The sequence below is a fragment of the Acipenser ruthenus genome, chromosome 11, assembly GCF_902713425.1.
Source record: "Acipenser ruthenus chromosome 11, fAciRut3.2 maternal haplotype, whole genome shotgun sequence".
In the NCBI taxonomy this organism is placed as follows: domain Eukaryota; kingdom Metazoa; phylum Chordata; class Actinopteri; order Acipenseriformes; family Acipenseridae; genus Acipenser; species Acipenser ruthenus.
The window spans coordinates 7,760,984-7,774,308 of NC_081199.1; the positions used below are offsets into that span (position 1 = coordinate 7,760,984).

Consider the following 13,325-nt stretch of genomic DNA (forward strand, 5'->3'; position numbering starts at 1 on the left):
CACCCTCTATAGCCGCTATTCCCTAATCCTTTAACACTAGTCCTATCTTTTACTGTTATGCTTGAAGCTATGGCAATACTGTAGCTAACCGTCTTGGGTGAAATGTCCCTGGGAGTGAGGCCTGATCTACTGTGTTCCGCAGCAATAATCTAATTATTTTTGTATTTGTATTCATGGAGGGAATTCATATACAGCAATCTTTGCTTAATTAAATATGTGAATTTTATATGTAAAATAAAAAAATCATTTGATTAAATACACAGTTTTTCTTACAAAAATGAAATAAGATGAATTCTTTGAAATCTTATTAAAACTAGAACTCATTTCTTACAAAACATTTCTTCACACGCACACATAATTGTAAAGCTTAATAAAGGGAAGTCCGGCTAGGCTGATGCAGGACAGTACTCACTGTATGTCACCAGTATTTTACCTTTGATGAGTCGAACATTTACATATCCCATTTACAGTGCTGTGTGGAACCACTGCTCAGTGAAATTAAATGACTAAATACTGTAGCTTCAAATTACACACTTCCCATTCTATCTCAACACCAGCACCCATACTGAAATAATCTGACACAAATTTAAATGACTGAAAATGCTGTAGATTACAGTACTTGTAGATGATGATGCTGGGAAATGAAGTTTCATTCTCATTGAATTTTTTTGCAATTGTATATTCTGCATATGATTCAAAGTTTGTTTTATTATCTGCGTTGCAGTCCGCTACCAGCAGATGGAACCAAAGTACCGATTTGAAAGAATTCCTTACAGTGAACAGGCAACAATACTGATTGCAGACGTAGAAGCTACAGTACTTTAGTGCCAAGTTATATATACACTTAAGATACAGTCCCATAATCATGATCTCCTCCTGGCCCTGTCAGGCATTTGACCAATAAGGTTCGCTGAAGCACGATAAGTGGGCAGGTGATTTCCCTCCCTCATCTCCAGGAACAGAAAACGAATACAGAGTTCCCTGTGGGCCCCGAGCCAAGATCGCCAACTTAGCACTGAGAGGAATCGTACCCCACTATGGCCCAGTCAGTCTGAACTAAACAGCCACCTTCCTGATAAACCTGCAGCAGCAAAAAGTTCAATTCCTGAAGTCAGGTGGTTTGAAAAATATCCAATAGGGGCACTGTGACACTTACTGCCCCCACTGAAACCATGACTTTGTGCAGCGATATTTACTCCCAGTTGCCACAGGTGCAGAGGAGGTTGCACGCCCCTAGTGCACGCCCCTAGTGGTCATTTCTAACACCAACTCGCTTCAGAAATTCAGCTTTTTCAAAGGTCGCTAACATTAGTTAGCAAGCCTGGTAAATAATCGAGAATGGCAAATTGCACATCATAATATATTAAACACATAGCAAGGTAAACATAACGTAGATGGCATCCCTGTAAAACTGTTTGTATTAACTAAATCCTTGAAAAGCAACAGGAAGTAGAAATGCTGTGCTCGGTTTGGATTCAAAGGTAATTACAGCACGCATGATAATTGCGGTTACTCTGTCAACGTGTTAGAAACGATGACTCAAACTGCAGCTCCTATTCCAAGTCAGGCAGTCTTACAATGCTGTGCGTGTGCCGGGTTATTGAAGTTTAACTTGTAGGTGTTAGGACAGTTTCAGTTTGCTGATTACGTTGTTTCACTATTGCATGAGATATGTCAACCTGGCAAACTTGTAACCTAGCAAAATACAGAACAAGTGTTGATACAGCAAACAGGCCCGTGGTAATAGCCATTGTTAACAATAGTGTCCATTATTAAAATGTAATTCAATCACCACATACATGCAAATGATAAGGAACATACACAATGTGCTACTTTAAATGCCAGACCGTTTCCATACTGCACAGCAACTTACTTATATATACACTTTCTAATCATACCAAAGGGGTTTTAGTGCAGGGGGAATGCAGTTGTGTGACTGAGAAATGTGTTTGATATTAGCTGGAGCCAGTAACAATCTTTGACCCAGAAGACACTGCTGAGGTGAAATGACCCAGGAAGTGGAAGTGTGACAGATTTCCTGGAAGGAGAGGCAAGCAAACTGAGAACTTCCTTTGCTGTAGTGTAGTACTAGTCATGTTTTAAAATGAATATAATACATGTCTGGGCTATTATGTTTCTTTTGAAACTGCACATATGGCAGCTATATTGAGTCTTTTCTTAGCTGCAGCAGCTTAATGGTGATTTGGTCTTTAGCAGGAGATGGTCATTGGTCTTGGCTGAGGATTCTGCAGGAAGTGCTGCATTGACTCTGGCACTCCTACAGGATAGGGAGGCAAACCATTTCTGTTTCTCCTCATCACCCTACAGTTGACCCTTCTGGCTTAAGCACCTAGTGATCTCTGGTGGTCTTTGTCTTCCAGAGGCTGGTAGCTCGCTGACATCCACTCTCGAGTTCCTGGGTGTGACAGAGGAAACTGGCTCGCTCGTGGGATCGGAGGACGTCCACTGAACCTTCAGTTCTCCTGAGCTGTGCCACCGTGAGGGAACATAAATGGACATTCTGATTTGGGGAGGAACTCTGGGGTAAAATAATTGTGTCTACTTTATTTAAAAAAATAAAATGAGCTGGTCACAAGGGAGAGTTTACACTGTTTCCACACCCCCTGATCCAGTAGATCAGAGGTCCTGTGTGTTTTATATGGAACCCTTATTTTTTTAATAAAAACAGAGGGTTCATTCTATAAATCAAAGTATTCTAATTAAGAGCCATTAGGGGTTCCACAGTAGAACTGGATGCTTTCTATTTCAACCCCCCCCCCCCTCAGTTAGGGGTTCAGAATACAGTGTGATGCAGCATTCAAAAGGAAAACATACACAAGTAATTGTATTGTATCACAGGCCTGTATCAGATGTGGTTAAACAAGTTGCTGATGTGAGCTCTGTAGAGAACTTAGACAGTTTGAAAGCTGAATTATCTCTTCCTCCTCTCTCTGATGTCTCAGAATGAATCAATGACCACAGTTAGGCACGTGCACACACCCCACACACAAGCATAATAATACTGCAAGCACAAGCACCTGTTTAATATCTTACTGAGTGGGATTTGAATAATTCTCTGTTGCTGTTTCTGCAGAGAACATTCTTTACCAGGCTTACTAATAATGCCCTTTTTCAACCTGCTTCTGAAAAGACTCCTTAAAGATGTATTTCTAAAGGGTGTTAGGTATCCAGACCCTGAATTAAGGTAATTATATCATTTTACTAGCTAAACCTGAAGTAGAAAGGCCCTCCAGGACTGTGATTGGACACCCCTGGTGTATATACTAGAAACTACTGTCATAACACTGTCAATAGGGTTCCCGCCAATACAGCCAGGTAATGTGGGAGCTTTGCTCAATTATCACCACCTCCAGTTCCTTCAGTGGAAATTGAGATGGAAATCTGCAGCAAGATGGAAATAAAATCATCTATTTTCAGACTGTTCCTGAAAAGCATAAAGTATTGGGTAAGGAAGCACCTGCCAACTGAGCACCTGCTATCAGCCCTGCTTCAAAGTCTAGCAGAGGTACTGTCTTACCCATCGTTATTGAATCAGATGTGTCATAGAGAGGCGCCACTTTGCATAACAAATCAATCAGTCGTTTGAGGGACAGGCCATTTGCACAAAAGTATGTGCTGTAGATGGCAGGATTTGTCCGTCCTTCTGTATGCTTACTTTTTGGGGTTTTTTTAAGAACGCCACTTTTTATTAATCGCTATAGTAGTTTTATTACAAAGCATCTGAATACAATACATTTTTCAAATGCGTGGATTTTCTCATACACTTCAATAATGTACTGTAATATAAATTAGCTGTAACTTATCATCGGCATATATATCAGCATCACTGTGAAACTTAAATAGCTTATAATGACTAAGAAATACAAGAAAATCACGTAAGAAACTTTCACAGTGCCTCATAGTAAATTCAACGGTAGTTGACACGTTGTCAATGACTTTGTCTCCTTTATGAATGACTAACCCTTTTCTTACTGTAATGAAGAACGCACATACTTTGTTACAAAATTGGTCTTTTCAATTGTATTCAGCAACAAACTTATTAAATTGAGCACTATTTCAGTTTTCTTTTGTTGCTTCAGCATCTTGCAGACAGGGGTCGCTTTGAGACGGTTTATATTCTTATTAAATAAATACCCTCCCTCCGTTAACACTCTCCAAACATTTGTTTTCCACATTTACATAACATGCTGTGGGCGTGTGAGAGCGCGTCTCTCCTGTGTGCGTGCAGAGGGTTAAGTACCTAAAGTCGAAAAAACGTCTCAGTAATGCAGAATTCTAGACGTTTTGAGAAAGAGGGAGGGCTTCGTTAGCACCATATGTACACCTGGAAAAACAAAACAAAAGAGGATACTTCTTGTACTTTATTTTTACGGCTCAGTTTACCTTGAGCTGTCAAACTTTTTTTTTTGTAGGCGGAAATGATGCGATATTAGCGTTTTTTCCGCGCCTTAGTTTCCTTCCTGGAACTTTTGCAAACTTTTTTTTAAACGCCTCCAATATGGGACTGAAACAGACAGGCGACTTTTCTTGCAGGTAAATGTCATTATTATTGATGTATTTGCAATGTAACTTGGTTTCGTCATGACTTAATTAGCTGTTACTTGGAAAATAGCGACGTTATATGCCGCTTTTTTATACAGCAAGTACACTTTGCATCAAATAAGACAACATACGGCTTGATAATGTGGATTTGAAAACATAAATGTTAAGCAGACGCATATTATATGGCTGTGTTGTATGTCTAGTGTGTCAATACGTTACGTTAGATGCACAAATATATACAGCAAGTTAGTAGCATACCCGTTATTTTTCAGGTATGATGTGTTTGAAGACTGTGAATAAAACTAAATTAACCGTTGCCTCCCCGGCCCGCTTCCCTTTTGAATTTTCTTTTGGTCCTCCTTTTTGAGGTGTTTGTCTCTGCATTATGTATGTTTTGTACACACTATTGACATGACATGAAGTTTAAAAACTAGATTTTTCCATGTAGGCTGAACGTTCTTCCAGTTCCCCGACGATTATGTGACACCAGACCATAGCCGGTCTGTCCAAGGATTTGGAGCCGGGCAGCGAATTAGAAAGTAAAAGTTGAGTCTCCTGCAGTCAGAATTGAATCGCTGCGTAGGGAGGGAGGGGTATCCTGTACTCTTTCAGTACTTGTATGGAAAGGACTGATTGTTAGTTCGTGACAATTATCATTATATCCGTTTCTCTGTTTATTTTTTTAAACTGGCTCTTCAAATATGATAATTGTCTTCACAGATGTTGTGTTCAGGTAGGTTCGTTTTGATAACTGTTAGGTAATAAAAACGAGTAATGAAACTACCTTACGATGCGAGTGTGTGTGTGTGTGTGTGTATATATATATATATATATATATATATATATATAATATAATATAATATAATATATATATATATATATATATATATATATATATATATATATATATATATATATATATATATATATATATATATATATAATCAATAATAATAGCATACACAGATTTCACCGGCTGTATTATTTGTTTTATTATGATCATGTTTTCTAGTGATCGTGTTTACAGCATTTTATTTTGACACAGCTTAGCTTTGGGTTTATATTTGACTAACTTGTTCCCGATTTGTTGCCGCGTGATTCACAGAACTTAAAGCACCTTTAATGAAGTTGTGGGCTACATACTGTACGGGAAATGATTTGAATTTTCCATTAAAACCACCGATTTTTAAAAACCTACATTTCACAAGTTTCGCAGGTTTAAGGCACTGTCATGGTGTTAAAATGTATAAACGACACAGGTTTAGAGCGATTTACAGCATTTTATTCTGAAGTTTCGATCTATTGTACTCGTGCTGTGCGTGGAATTGGAAAGTCGAAGTTGACCTTATAGATTTGGGTGTTAAAGTTTCTTAGTTTTGCTCCCATCTGGTTTAGTTTTAATACTTAATGTTTTGCATTGCCTACACTTACAGTAGCAAGGCCTTACTAATGTAGGCTACTGTATGCAGTACTACAGTGTACAGCTTCTTTGTATTATAAAATGAAATCAAGCCTCTGCTATATATCTGTTCTCTATAATACATTGAAGTCCTATTCCTTGCGCCGCATTTTATCGATATTTATTTAGCAAAGATTTAATGCACATGGTAAATCTGTTTCTTAAGTAACTTTCGTGTTTTATAACATATATGAATCACTGTATTCGCAATATTTTTTTATGTTGTAAATTTAAAAAATGATTTTTTATGTCACGTTTATGTTGTCTACTCTCTGTCTGAAATGTGCTGAGCACAAAAAGTAAACAAGAAATGAGAAAGGTAGTCAGGAAGTAAGGACGAGGTGTCTTGGTTTGATTCTGAATCAATATCCATTTTGTAGAAACACGTGAGTGGTATAGATCTGAACCGTCTATTTTATATTCCTGCATTTCCATCCGTTTTGTTTTCAAAACATGACTTCATAAAAACGTCACATATAACCGCGCACACTTCTTAGAATTAGAACTAGGTGTGCGTGTACATTTATCATCAGCCTGCTTGCTGTGGTCTCCTTCAATGTCATGAATTCATCTCTGCTTACTTTGATCTATGTACAAATAAACTGCTGTTATGTACCCTGCGTCTTGTGACCATTGTACAACCTTAATTAAAAAGTTGTAAAATTGCGATGAGGCTTTCGACTTGAGGAAGGACAGTAGACCCAGTACAGTGAGAGTCCTGCTAGATGGTTTAGCGTGTGAAATAAATGATTGCATCATGCCATGCTATTTCAGTGTATTGAGGGTGTGCACATGTCCTGAAATAGCATGAGCCTGCGTTTTTTAATTCACTGTGTTTCAAAAGCATGCACTTTTGAAATCCTTTTATTTTGATAATGAAACATGGTTCATTGACAGTTATTTAGCGTGTTAGATACCTATACATTTAGACTAGTTCGTTATAGCCTGTTTGACTTGGGTTTTATTTTTGGGTCAATCTGTAAACTAATGGCAGTTGCTGTAATTTCCAAAAGCACACAGTATTTTCTTGTTCAATTTTGAATGACTTTTTTTTTTTTTTTTTTTTTAAATAAACATGACATTTAGCGGCTTATGCATTTTTTGCGTGTGTAAGTATACTGTATACGGTTGGGACAATAATTGTTGTAATTATAAGCAGCACGTTTTCAATTATAGGTGATTGTTTTTGAAAACTGCCACCTTTTCTAAGCATGATGAATTTAGATGACTGGGTGCGCACCCTGCCTTTCAAAATGGCGATTTTAATTTGGAATAAAACGTGATTGGGTGATTGTAATTTTAATTTCCACTTGAGACTATTAAGGTAAAATACGAAATTGAGGTTGTCTTTCAAATTGCATGAAAAAACAAGGCTTTTTTTTTTTTTTTTTGCACAAAGTAAGGGCTGACCTGAAACAGGAAGCATGAGATTTAATGGTAGGGTAAGATGAAAGCAACAATGACTGAGGTAGCATAATATGCCTAGCATTATGTTGCTTACATATATATCATGTTAATATGAATAAGCCTTGATGTAACAAGTGAATGCCTTAGGATAGCCATCCTGTTTAACCCTTTATTGAACAGTTTAACTATTTCTATGTGCTCTTTATTGCATTTCTCTTGTAAGCAAACTGTTTTAGTTTCTAAAACTCTTTTTGTATCTAAATCAAAAGTTCCATCCGAGTTTTCAAATGGTTTGCCAAAAAAAATAGAAAAAAAAAAACTGTTTTACAGAAAGTTGGTCTTAAAACAGACTTCAGATTGTAGCTTTAATACTGACAACTGGAGTGGCCTTAATATTGAGGGTGACATTGCATTGCTATCCATAGCAGTAAACTGCTGACTGTATACAAAAAGCAACCTGAATTGGGAGGAGGTCATACAGAGTGGTTGAAATGTGTTTAAGGAACTCTACTGGGATCCGGTACAGACAACAATGAATGACGCACAGTTTATTGGACAAAGATCATTTCCCTTCTCTCCACAGACAAGTCTTGCTTTCGGGATTATAGGCAGACTTTTGTTTTGTGCCGTGGCCACTTGATTAAAGTGACTGCTAGATACTATGCCAGTTACCCCTGGCTGCAGTGGTTACACTGTGGTTCAGTCTGGAGCAATTAGGCAGCTTTTGATTTTGATACATGCTGACTGGAAGTTGCATCGCCACTATAACAATGTCTTTCTAATGAGAAATCTGTCAGGGCTCTTACTTTTTACACATTTGTGTAATTATTCTGCTCTAATTCAGTTTCAATGAAGATTAGGAGATTCATCTAATTAGGACAGTTAATTAGGTGCGCATTGTTTTAATGGTTTATTTTAATTTTTGAATTATTTCTGGGTAAGTGCTACCTACAACGCTTCACACCAAGTTTTGTTTTTCATTTTTCAGATTTTAGTGTAAAATGGGTTGCTGCTTCATTATGAACAGCTCAGCAGTGTATATATATATATATATATATATATATATATATATATATATATATATATATACATATATATATATATATAGTGCTGGGACGAACACAGGATTTTCATGTTCAGGTATTCAATCATAATTTAAATATTCGTTCGGATATTCATTCGTTTTCAAAAAGTAATGAAAGCCATTATATTGCTCAGAACGCAGGCAGAGACCGCATAGCAGCAATATATAAATATTTGTGATACCAGATGAGGGATGGATGTGATCCTGTAGAAGCTAGTTCATTCGCGTCTCTGCTCTGCATTGCACAGTCCCTGTAGTGATCTCTGCCGAACACGTAGTATTTAAGGAAGACATGATGACTGCAATGACTTTGAAGTGGCTAACAATTTAGGAAATATTGTATAGGCCTGCACTGTATCCTCTGGGGAGAATATACAACCCCATCAGGTGATGTAATATTAGACTCTACACATTAGCGTCTTCAATGACAAACATCTCATTTTGCAACAGAGATAGTGTAGGCCCCAGTATCTCCACTACAATATTTACATGGGCTGTGCTACATATAAAAACTTTTCGAACACAACCATGGGTAGCTGGGAAGGTGCTGGCTTGATGTGAGAAGCCAAGATGTTAAACATTTTCTTGAATGACACATGACCATTCCTCAGGGATTCCTGTCCTCCTTCGGGGAAGTTGGGGTGGAATTCTGCAGGGATGTCTGTTCTCCAGAATAGCTGACATCCATTTTTGTTTCCTGTGAAACATCAAAATGGATTGGGCCTGTCAGTAAAGCACCAGCTATGAATCCTGTCAGGAACTGACTTCCACAGGGAGGTGCAGCTTTTATATATTACAGAATATAGGTCTGGGATATGCAGGGCAAGCACGGGAGGGACCATTTATGCAAAAGTGTGTGCTACATATACACATTTCACTTCCACTGTGGGCGTGACTGTGTGCATGTATGGTAAAACATACTGTGCATTCTGTGTCATATTTATTGAAATGATTTCCAGTTTGAGATTTTGACCTCTGTCAAAAAAATAATAATAAAAAAAGCATTCCCTTCCCACACGCTGCCAAGTAGTGATAAGGGCAGCCCTGTAAGTAGAGATAAGGACGGCTCTGTAAGTAGTGTGCTGTGCGCTGGCAGCCTTGATGGACTGTGACACTGTAATCCCACGCCATCGCCATGCGGAGAGAGATTCCCTGAGCCCAAGGGCTCTGCTGTCTGAGGCAGGAAGTGAACTCTGTGCGCAAGGATGCTGAGTCATCCACAGGCTGGCAACACTGATAGAAGCATGAACCCAGGGGCCTGAGAGGGGGGTGGGAGGAGCACGTTCACACTGCAGCTGAGAGGGGAGTGGGAGGAGCACGTTCACACTGCAGCTGAGAGGGGGATGGGAGGAGCACGTTCACACTGCAGCTGAGAGGGGAGTGGGAGGAGCACGTTCACACTGTAGCTGAGAGGGGTGGGAGGAGCACGTTCACACTGCAGCTGAGAGGGGGATGGGAGGAGCACGTTCACACTGCAGCTGAGAGGGGGGTGGGAGGAGCACGTTCACACTGTAGCTGAGAGGGGTGGGAGGAGCACGTTCACACTGCAGCTGAGAGGGGGATGGGAGGAGCACGTTCACACTGCAGCTGAGAGGGGGGTGGGAGGAGCACGTTCACACTGCAGCTGAGAGGGGGGTGGGAGGAGCACGTTCACACTGTAGCTGAGAGGGGTGGGAGGAGCACGTTCACACTGTAGCTGAGAGGGGTGGGAGGAGCACGTTCACACTGCAGCTGAGAGGGGGATGGGAGGAGCACGTTCACACTGCAGCTGAGAGGGGGGTGGGAGGAGCACGTTCACACTGTAGCTGAGAGGGGTGGGAGGAGCACGTTCACACTGTAGCTGAGAGGGGTGGGAGGAGCACGTTCACACTGCAGCTGAGAGGGGGGTGGGAGGAGCACATTCACACTGCAGCTGAGAGGGGAGTGGGAGGAGCACGTTCACACTGCAGCTGAGAGGGGGGTGGGAGGAGCACGTTCACACTGCAGCTGAGAGGGGAGTGGGAGGAGCACGTTCACACTGCAGCTGAGAGGGGAGTGGGAGGAGCACGTTCACACTGTAGCTGAGAGGGGTGGGAGGAGCACGTTCACACTGCAGCTGAGAGGGGGGTGGGAGGAGCACATTCACACTGCAGCTGAGAGGGGAGTGGGAGGAGCACGTTCACACTGTAGCTGAGAGGGGTGGGAGGAGCACGTTCACACTGCAGCTGAAAGGGGAGTGGGAGGAGCACGTTCACACTGCAGCTGAGAGGGGGGTGGGAGGAGCACGTTCACACTGCAGCTGAGAGGGGGGTGGGAGGAGCACGTTCACACTGCAGCTGAGAGGGGTGGGAGGAGCACGTTCACACTGCAGCTGAGAGGGGAGTGGGAGGAGCACGTTCACACTGCAGCACCTGTTTTTGTTTTCTGTATATTTACATATTAAAAAAAGAAAGACAAATCAGATACTTTGGTAGTAGGCCCAATAATATATTAATATACGAATAATAAATAAATAAAAACAGTATCAGAATATATAAACTTCATAACATTGTCCAATTTTGAAAATAAGTATAAATGCACCACGCCATGTGGACTTTGGGAACACACGTTTAGAAAAGGGTAGTCCATTATCAATGTGCATACATGATATGCTTCATTTTTATTGCATTTTAATGTTGTACAATTACACTTTTTTGTTTTAGAATATAGTATTTAAAAAATAAAAACTCCTCTATAGACTAAATACATCCAGTTGTATGAGGATAACTAATTACAATTTTAAAAAATCAGCAGCACTTTATCGAAATACAGTTGTCTCCGCGTATAGGAACACCTCATAAGAGAACACTTCACCTAAGAGAACACCCTTGTGGTGAGACTGATTTTTCCCATTGTAAACGCTCCGCCTAAAGGAACAGGAACTTCGCTTTAAAGAACACCTTTTCGGCACTGCTGGCGATTTGTTCACAACTGATACAGGACTGTTTTGTAACCTGATAACTCATCATTAGCAAACTTAAATTCAAATGGTTTATTCAATCTTTTTATTATTATTATTTATTTCTTAGCAGACGCCTCTAACCAAACTTTTCAAAATTGACACGTCATTGCGAGAGTGTCTTGAGGAGCACTGATTGGTTTATTCAGTCTTTCCTGAACCTCCGTTATTTATCATTGTCTTGTTTTGTATTCTGTTTTCCTCGAGTGCTCCTCATCGCTACAAAATGGCATGTAAACAAACGCTGAAATGTGCCGCTGTTTCTCTTGCTACAAAAAGCTGGAAATTGTTCGAGCTCTTGAAAAAAACCTGAATCAGACCCAAGTCGCTGAGCAATTTGGCATTTCCCGTTCTGGTGAATTACTTCACTGTTAAATAATTTTGTGTGTGTCTTGAATATTGCTCCTGTACATGTATTCATAATTCATCTAGAGCTGCTGCTGTATTTTTTTAACATGTGTAGGGTTCTGTATTAATTTAGTTTGACAGTTAGTTTATTAACGTTAGTTTGTCTGTTACTTTATTATTATAGTTTATCATGACAAGTAATACATATTTATTTATGTATTGATTCATATTGTGTCTGGAGGTGAACTCCGTCTTCGAGAACACTTTAGCTAAGAGAACACTTTGCTTGCTTCTCGAGTGGTGTTCTCTTAGCTGGAGATGACTGCAGTATTCTTGTCTTTTAGTGATTGAACTCCTATGAGATAAATGGGTGCTGCTGCTGTCTGTTGTTAAATAACAGCAGGTCATTACAGGGTGCTTGTACCATCAGGGGTGTGCAGTTTTTGAAATAAACTTGATGTCCAAGGGACAAAATTCTAGAAACATCTACTTGTCCTTCTTAAAAATCTACTTGCCCCCTGCCTGTCGAGCAAAACACACACAAAAAAGTAGAATATAACATGTAGGATTTTGGTTTTATTTAACAGTGAACACAATCAATCAATTAGTGATTAACAGGGGCGGCTCTGGCCTTGTAGCTTGACGGGTTCACTAAATTCTTCAAGATACACAAAAGGTTCCCTGTGACCCCACCTCACCTCAACAAATGTATAACATACTTTAAGGAAATGCTCCTTTCAGTGCAGTTTGGAACACATTTGCTAGTAAATTTAAGTAACATACTAAGAGTACAACTGTAATAAGCAATACTTGGAGTTATTCAAATGTAAAAATAACTTCTGCCTGTTTTTTCTCCATTTTCTCTATTAGCTGAAACTGGAGATGTACAGGTGTTTTAGTTTGTTGCATCACAGATACAAAATCACTGCCGGCTATTACTGCTGCTTTGTGGAATTCTGATTTTTCTTGAGGTTTTCAGTTTTGTAACTGCTGAACCCCACTTATCTTAGAATCTTAACATAGGGTACGGTGGATTCTTTTTTCCACCCCCAGCACTCCCCCAAATTGGATTTCGAAAGCTTTGGAGAGATTGCGGATTACACTGTGTATACTGCACACAAATAATTCCAGCGATTCAGCTGCTCTTCTGTGTGGACAGTAAGGACAGAATAGTATAAAGACTGAAACCTGAGCTAAGTGCATGAAATGGCCCTTAGCCCAACACTGCACACAGTGGCTTTCTGATTTCTTTTAGTTTCATCTTTAACCATCTGTTCAGGGTTCCAGGACTGGGAGTGTTAGAGGCAAAAGAAGCACAAAGAACAGCATTGCGAATGTGACGACAGCAAGTCTAAACAATAATAATGAAAGAAGTGGCTGTCAGGCTCCTGCTTTTTCATTAGCAGCTGCAGAGTGACAGCTTATGAATAGGGGTTGGAGCACAGTATTCTAGGTATGAATCCCCAGAGCACTAACAGAGCACAAAG

At 39.9% G+C, this 13,325-nt stretch overlaps 1 protein-coding gene across 3 annotated transcripts in view; it reads left to right on the plus strand.

The window, feature by feature from the left end:
- The first annotated feature begins 4,222 nt into the window (after nt 1–4,222).
- LOC117973373 (SH2B adapter protein 3-like) overlaps nt 4,223–13,325 on the plus strand; it is a 71,820-nt gene continuing 62,717 nt past the window's right edge. For 2 of the 3 annotated variants that reach the window (XM_059033223.1, XM_059033226.1), the window contains exon 1: nt 4,223–4,554. The gene's annotated coding sequence lies outside the window, so the exon portion shown is untranslated. Of the gene's footprint in view, nt 4,555–5,013; nt 5,297–13,325 lie in introns of those variants that run through there. The other variant, XM_059033225.1, reaches the window with a different exon arrangement.